Source organism: Capsicum annuum, unplaced genomic scaffold, assembly GCF_002878395.1.
Source record: "Capsicum annuum cultivar UCD-10X-F1 unplaced genomic scaffold, UCD10Xv1.1 ctg3968, whole genome shotgun sequence".
NCBI lineage: Eukaryota > Viridiplantae > Streptophyta > Magnoliopsida > Solanales > Solanaceae > Capsicum > Capsicum annuum.
The window spans coordinates 6,541-13,905 of NW_025846919.1; the positions used below are offsets into that span (position 1 = coordinate 6,541).

The 7,365-nt window shown below is 34.6% G+C and overlaps 1 pseudogene; it reads right to left on the bottom strand.

The window, feature by feature from the left end:
- Nucleotides 1–842: 842 nt before the first annotated feature.
- LOC124891679 overlaps nt 843–7,365 on the bottom strand; it is a 15,765-nt pseudogene continuing 9,242 nt past the window's right edge.

Consider the following 7,365-nt stretch of genomic DNA (forward strand, 5'->3'; position numbering starts at 1 on the left):
ATGCTGCAAGCCAGAGACCTAACAGAACACCAAATCTTTTGGAATTGAAAACAAGGAACAACTATCTTTTGGCATGATAATTGGACAGGAATGGGAGATTTATATACTATCACAAGAGAAGATCAGGAATGGGATGATAATGTTAATATAGTGAAGGACGTGGTAATAGAAGGACAGTGGGAAGTTAATAGATTGAAGGATATACTACCACACGAAATTGTTGAGCATATTATTCAGAATGTTAAGCCTCCAAACTCGGATTTGAATGACAAACCATATTGGATGCTGGATACTAAAGGAAGGTTCACTGTTAAATCAGCATGGAATTACATTAGGCACAAAGATGAGCACAACAAAATCTATGACTGGATGTGGACTATGGGACTTCCATTTAAGATTACTTTTTAAATGTGGAGATTATGGAAATTCAAAATTCCAGTTGATGATCGACTAAGAAGATGGGGGGAATAGAGGGACCATCTAAATGTTGGTGTTGTGAAAGACCTGCTCAGGAAACGATGACTCACGTATTCCAAAGATCGACAATTGCTAACAGAACTTGATCCTATTTTTGCTCTTTTGCAGGTTTACATTTTGAAGGGATATTGCTAAGAGAAGTGATCATGGCATGGTGGGAATGTGAAGTTAAGAAGGCTTTAAAACCATATTATAAAGCTTTGCCAAGTATTATATAGTATGGGAACTGTGGAGAAGAAGAAATGCAAGCAAACATGATGGGAGGCTCTGGTCTTATCAAAGAACTATACATAATATCATGAGAACAGTTCACATGCTAATAAAGATTAGAAAGCCAAATTGGAATTTCACGGGAAATTGGCCTAACTTAGTTCACACACTGGAGGAATTCAAGCCGAGTTTGAAAGTTATTAAGGTCGTTTGGGAGTTTCCTACAACAGGGTGGGTGAAATACAACACGAACTAGAGGCAATCCTGGACTAAGATCTTATGCGTTTTGTCTAAGGGGTGAAAATGGAGATATTCTACATGCAGAAGCAGCTAGAATGGATGAAACCATTAATACAGTGGCCGAGGCTACAGCAGTATTGAAGGCAAGTGCTCATTTTAAACAATCCTCATATGAGAAAGCAATTATACAAATAGATTCTTTACTCATTCAAAAGGTTCTGTTTGGTGAGTGGGAATGTCCGTGGTGCATAGCAGATATTATTTTAGATACAAAGGCCAATTTGATGTGTAAGCAAGTAGACTTGCAGCATATATACAGAGAAGGTATTAAATTAGCAGATTTTTTGGCTAATTATGCTATAGACAATGATAATTTATCTTGGAGAGATTTCAAGAGTATGCATTCTAAAGGCAGGAGAGTACTGAACAGCGATAAATTAAACAACCCTTACTTAAAGAGTTTTACCTATTAGGGGATAAATGGGGCTAAGAAGGCTAAAGGACACACAGTAGAGGAATGATATGAAGGTTGAAGTTTGGATGCAACAGTTTGTTCAGGTGAAATGAGAAAGGGAAAGATAAGGAAATGAGGAAAAGGAAACCTTACAACGCATTTATATGTCGGAAATGGATGTGGACTTTGGCAGAATGGGCTGTCTTTTGATATTTAATTTTGGCCTTTGTTTTGTATTTTATTTCCGTTTGGGTCATTTGACTCTTTGTGCAATTTATTTTCATCAATAAAACCCAAAATTTCATTTAAAAAAAATAAATACAAAGAAATCAAAATAACCAAAGTAAGATTGTATCATATGTCACATGGGAGATCAACTTTATAAAGCGAAACTTTGGGAGAGGTCTTTAAAATTATTCTAAAAATAACATAAATTACACATAACAAGTAACACCATATCTTGCAATAGACAAAAAAGAAAAAAAAAAGAAAATTGCAAAAACACATATATACATATTTATAGAGTGTTGTGTAAATGAGTAACAGAGTGTAACCTCACATATAGCAAGCTTAGATTCTAACAACAGTATGATGAGACTTGTGTAAATGAGAAATAGAGTGTAACCTTGATAAATACATATATATACTTACATGGATGAGAGATACGGACATCCACAGGGTTGTTTCCGAGGTCTTGTTGTTCTTTCTGAATTCATGCAGCACATTCACCAAGTTTGGGAGGACACTTTGTTAACTCAATCATCTGTAGTGTGTGTATTTCTGCAAACTCTATGTGTATCTCTTTTAAATAATAGCAACGTCTAATCATGAGGCGCTCAAGAACAGGAAAATTGTCATTTGTGGATTTCCAGTACTCCAGATAATTTTTGTTGATTAGCAAAACCTTCAATCGAGTAAATCCATTAACATTTGGATGCCATTCTATGCCATCACACGCATTAAGCATCAGCTTCAGCACCTCAAGGTTAGGCAATTCAGCTATGATGTCCAAGTACGACCAACTTATATAAATTCTTTCCAACTTCAGCTTCTTGAGCGTTGCTGGAAAAGCTTTTGCACTTGCTGGCAAAAGCTTAAAGCAAAATATAAAACTCAATGTTTCTAGTTGCTGAAGATGGACAAGATTGTTGAGAAGCCCATTAGAGTCAATCTCATTTCCCCTGATTCCTAATTCTTTGACATTCTTGACCCCCAAAATAACCTCCTTCGTGCAACAATCCAAAGACAAGTAAGAAATAGTTTGTATGTTTGAAAGACCCATGTGACTCCCTTTGTCAGCAGATATGCTTGGGGGATTTGGCCGATAAAATTCGGGCAGTTTGAGATGCCTTAATTGCATTAGTGCCCAAATTTCCTCAGGAAAAGTTATTATAACTGGTCGACTAGGCCCTTGAACAATGAATGTCTGCAGATTCCATAACCTGCAAATTTCTGGAGGTATGTTTAAATTCTCCACACGGCATTGCAATGATAGGTACCTCAACCAGATGAGGCTTAGTATCTGTAGAGGGAAATTATCAATCTCTCTGTGTCTCAACTCCAAGACTTTGAGTAATTTGAAATGAATAAGCTCTGATTTGAGAATATAATCTGAATCCCAAAGATGAAAAGAGAAAATAGAATGGGTTCATTTCAAAATATCGTTGTTGTCATGATCTCTCAACTGACGATGTACAGGGGTAAGAAGATCCCTATAAAGACCATGGCGACAATAATTAATTTCATCACCAGTCACGCGCTTAAATGGCTGCATTTTATGCATTCTGAGATATCGGCATTCTGAATATGATGCGTCAAGCATAATGCCGTTCAGGATAAAAACGTTTCCTCTTTCAACTTCTCTCAAGCACAGGTCATATATTAGATCATGAACCTTACATTATCTAATTTTGTTCCATCTAGACTTTTCTTGCAGACGAGAACTAGACATCTATCTACAAGCTCTTGCAAACACTTCTCAGCCTCTCCTTCCAAGTCTTTTTCTGAATTCAGGAACCCCTCAGCCATCCATGATCTCATCAAATTCTTCACTGGTATCTCACTGTCTTCTGGAAAAATGCCGAAATGCAGAAGACATGTTTTTAGATCTCTAGTCAAGTGATTGTAACTCCACCCAAGCACACGTGAACATCGTTCATCAGGATCATTTGTGACAAATGACTTGAATCTTTCGCAACACTTTTCCAATCTTCTATTTCCCTTATAGAATTGAGAAGTCCAGCAACTACGACAATAGTTATTGGTAACCCGTGACATTCATCTGCGATTTCCTTCCCAATAGTCTCAAACTCAGATGACAATGCTTCATTTGAAAATGAAGCACTTTTAAAAAGGTTCCAACTCTCATCTTGATCCATAAAGTTCATCTGCATAGAAAGATTCTCTGTACCAGCATAACAGGATACTTTGTTGTTACGGATGGTCAACAATATTCGACTCCCTGTATTGTCTTCAGTTGGAAAGCATCCTCTCACGCCATCCCACGCTTCACAACTCCAGATATCGTCCAAGACAATTAAGTACCTCTTTCTCTTTAAACTTTTCTGTAGCATGTCTGCTAGCTTTGCTTCATCTTTCGTCTTAACTGTGTCATCCATTTTGATCATCGATTGCAGAAGGCTCAGCAAAATTTTCTTTATTTTGTGTTGTTGAGATACAGTAGCCCAGACACGAACATCAAAACGGCGTAGAATAGATTCATGATTGTAAACTTCTTTTGCTAAGGTTGTTTTACCAATGCCTCCCATCCCGACAATCGGGATGACTTTGGGTTCACCAGTGTAGCTTCCAATCAGATCTTCTAACAAGTGTTCATTTTGATCACCACGTCCAACCATATTATTGTTAACATTCAGAATATCGTTTGTTGAACTTGAAAAATCACGAACCAATGGTTCCTTTGATACTCGTTTTCCTTTATCTTGGATCTTTGTTGACTCTTCCCAGATACAATCCATGTCCTCTACTACTTGTTGCAGGCTTCGACGAAACCTTTGACGCGCCTTTTTTTTTTGGCTTTTATTTTCTCCCAGTACAGTTTTTGTTAGTTGAATTGTGTATTCAAAAGTATTTGCAACTTCTTTTACCTCTACTTCAAAATCCGTCACTTCCCTAGAAACATTGTATTTCTCAAAGTTCTTGAGAAATTCCATGTCCTCTGCTACTTGTTGTTGGCTTTGACGAAACCTTTGACGTGCCTTTTTTATTCTGGCTTTTATTTTCTCCCAGTACAGTTTCTGTTAGTCTCAGTTGAATTGTGTATTCAACAGCATTTGCAACTTCTTTTATCTCTACTTCAGAATCCGTCATTTCCCCAGAAACATTGTATTTCTCAAAGTTCTTGAGAAATACTTCGAGGGAACTAACTTTTTCATGAAGAGTGCAAAATTCTTCTCTGTGATCACAGATTCTATTGTTCTCATAAGAGAAGTGACACTTGCATGAGCCATAGCTACTATATTCACGTATGCCTTTGAGATTATGACCTGAAAGCAGCAAGATGCAAGAGGTCAATGGTATAACACGAGATACGCAGATTGGCAAACAAGGCAGGCATAAACTAAACAAGATCAGGCGATTTATTAGTCTGTTTCATGTTCGGGTCAGTTATGTTAGTACAGATGATTTTACAATTCGATAGGATAATCTATTAATCTCTAACTCTTTGAATTTGGTTAAAGATTAGGTTAATAATAATATTTAACAGCGCCCAGGACATATAATTACCAGTTACTAATAGACACGCAAAAAAGTTACTGTGAAAATCTCTTAACTATTTCTTCCGACACTCAGATAGGCTCAGTCAATCACAAAAGTGAAACGGTTTTCTTGTACCGAGGGTTTATCATGTCAAATTCAGACAAACAAATTCAAATAGACCTTGAATTTCCACTGTATACTTTGAGGAAAATGATATTTCCTTTATTTAAAAAAGAATGACTTACTTTCCTTTTTAATCTGTTTAAAAAAGAATGATTTCTTTTCTTTTTTATTTTTTTGCAATACTCTACGCTCAACTGTTTTACATGTCATATTTAAGACCATACGATTAAAGAACATTTTGGAACAGGCATAATAAATAAACATGCTCTTTGACTTGGTTTAGGTGTGCACAAGTAGGCACTTAAGCTTGTATAAAGTTCAATAAGTAAACACACACGTTCTATGTGGCATAATACACATAGGACGCTATGTAGGACAAGAATTGACCACATAGGATTCCACATTGGACATATGTGAGTGACTACTTGTTCAACTTTATATAAGTTTTAAGTGTCTACTTGTGCATACCCAAAGTTGGAGGTCATAGATGTAATCTGTGTTAAGTTAAAGGGCATGTTTATGTAGTGTGCCTTTTGGTATACTTGACATAACATTAATTTAAGACCACACAGTTAAAAAGTCTTATTTGTTTTCTTAAACTTCATGCTAAGTAAAAATAAGTCATTCTTATTTAAACGGACGTAATTTTTTTTTCTCCAGGATGATTAGCAGTATCCTTAACAAAAAAATACAGGGTGGCAGTACATATGCTAAGTTGTTGATGTTGATATTCAAATTGCCACTCAACTAACCTTCCAATGATTGTTTGGGAATACAGGAAGAAAGTTGGGAAGAAACAACTGATCACTGCAACAAAATACTATAAAAAAACACAAATATGAGTATACATAAACACAAAGTTATAGTAGCAAGTAATCAAAGATTAAAATCAAGAGCAAAATGGCATACCTCTCTGAGGGTCTAACAAAGCGTATGTTTGCCTTGTGATAAATTGGGATGAGAACTTCAATTATTGTTTCATGTGGGGAAAGTGCTTTTATCTATTTAAATGGAACAACACATCAATTGTAGTTTTAAGATAAAAAATTATTAAGAGATAATTATGTAGATATATACCCTTATTATACTTCAAAATAAAATTAAAGAGATTATTTTGATTTACTGCATTTGAGCAAGGTCCATCGAAAATAACCTCTCTACCCTTCAGGCAAGTCTGCATTAACCCTTCCCAGATGTCACTTATGCAATTATGTAAAGATTTACCTCATTGATATAATAAAAAAAGACCTTGGACAATTTGCTGTACCAATCACCAATTTCTTATACATATTAGCTGCCTGCCACTTAAATTATCTATATATTATTAAAAGGAGAGGATAAAGTCTTCTCATTAAGCCATGTGGCATGATAAAAAAAAGCCATATGTATATTAATAACTAATTAACTATTCACTAATAACTGATTTCTAAAAATAATGTTTCATAATTATCTTGCTTTAGAAAAAAATTATTTCTCATGTTTCCTTTTAAAATTATTTAAAATATATTATTTTTTAATCATTATCCTCGTCCACATCCTAATACTTTGCAGGTTGGAATTGAAAGTAAAATATTCTTATTACAATGTATTGAAGTAGATGAAAAGATTTTATAATATTCATACTATGTAATTTTGTAATTTTAATTATTGATTCTTATAAAAAGTATTTTTTCTTGCAGGTTCTTTTACCCTTTTTAATTAAAAAAATAAAAAGATTTTTATCTAATGTCATTAAGATTTTGCAACTTCTCACATTACGGTTCACAATTTGAATTGAAAACTGCTTTGTTTTGTGATTAGCATTATCCTTTTAACTTAATTTTGGCACATCAGTTAAAGCCAAATGGGATAATTCACGTAAATAAAATTTTATACTCCATCAATTCAATTAGTCAAGCGATTAATATGCATATTATTGAAATTCTGCAGTTCTCACTGCAAAGTATTCAATTTGCTTCTATTACCAATACACCGGTAATCTCCAATTTTCAGCCGATTTGATTTGTAAACTTTCTCCATCTATGATTCTATAAAAATGTATTAATATTTAAAGAACTCTACTATAAAAAAATTTTGATTTACAAACCAAATTCCTAATGCGTCTCGATCTGCGAATTAGTTCTTAATTATGAATTGGGTAT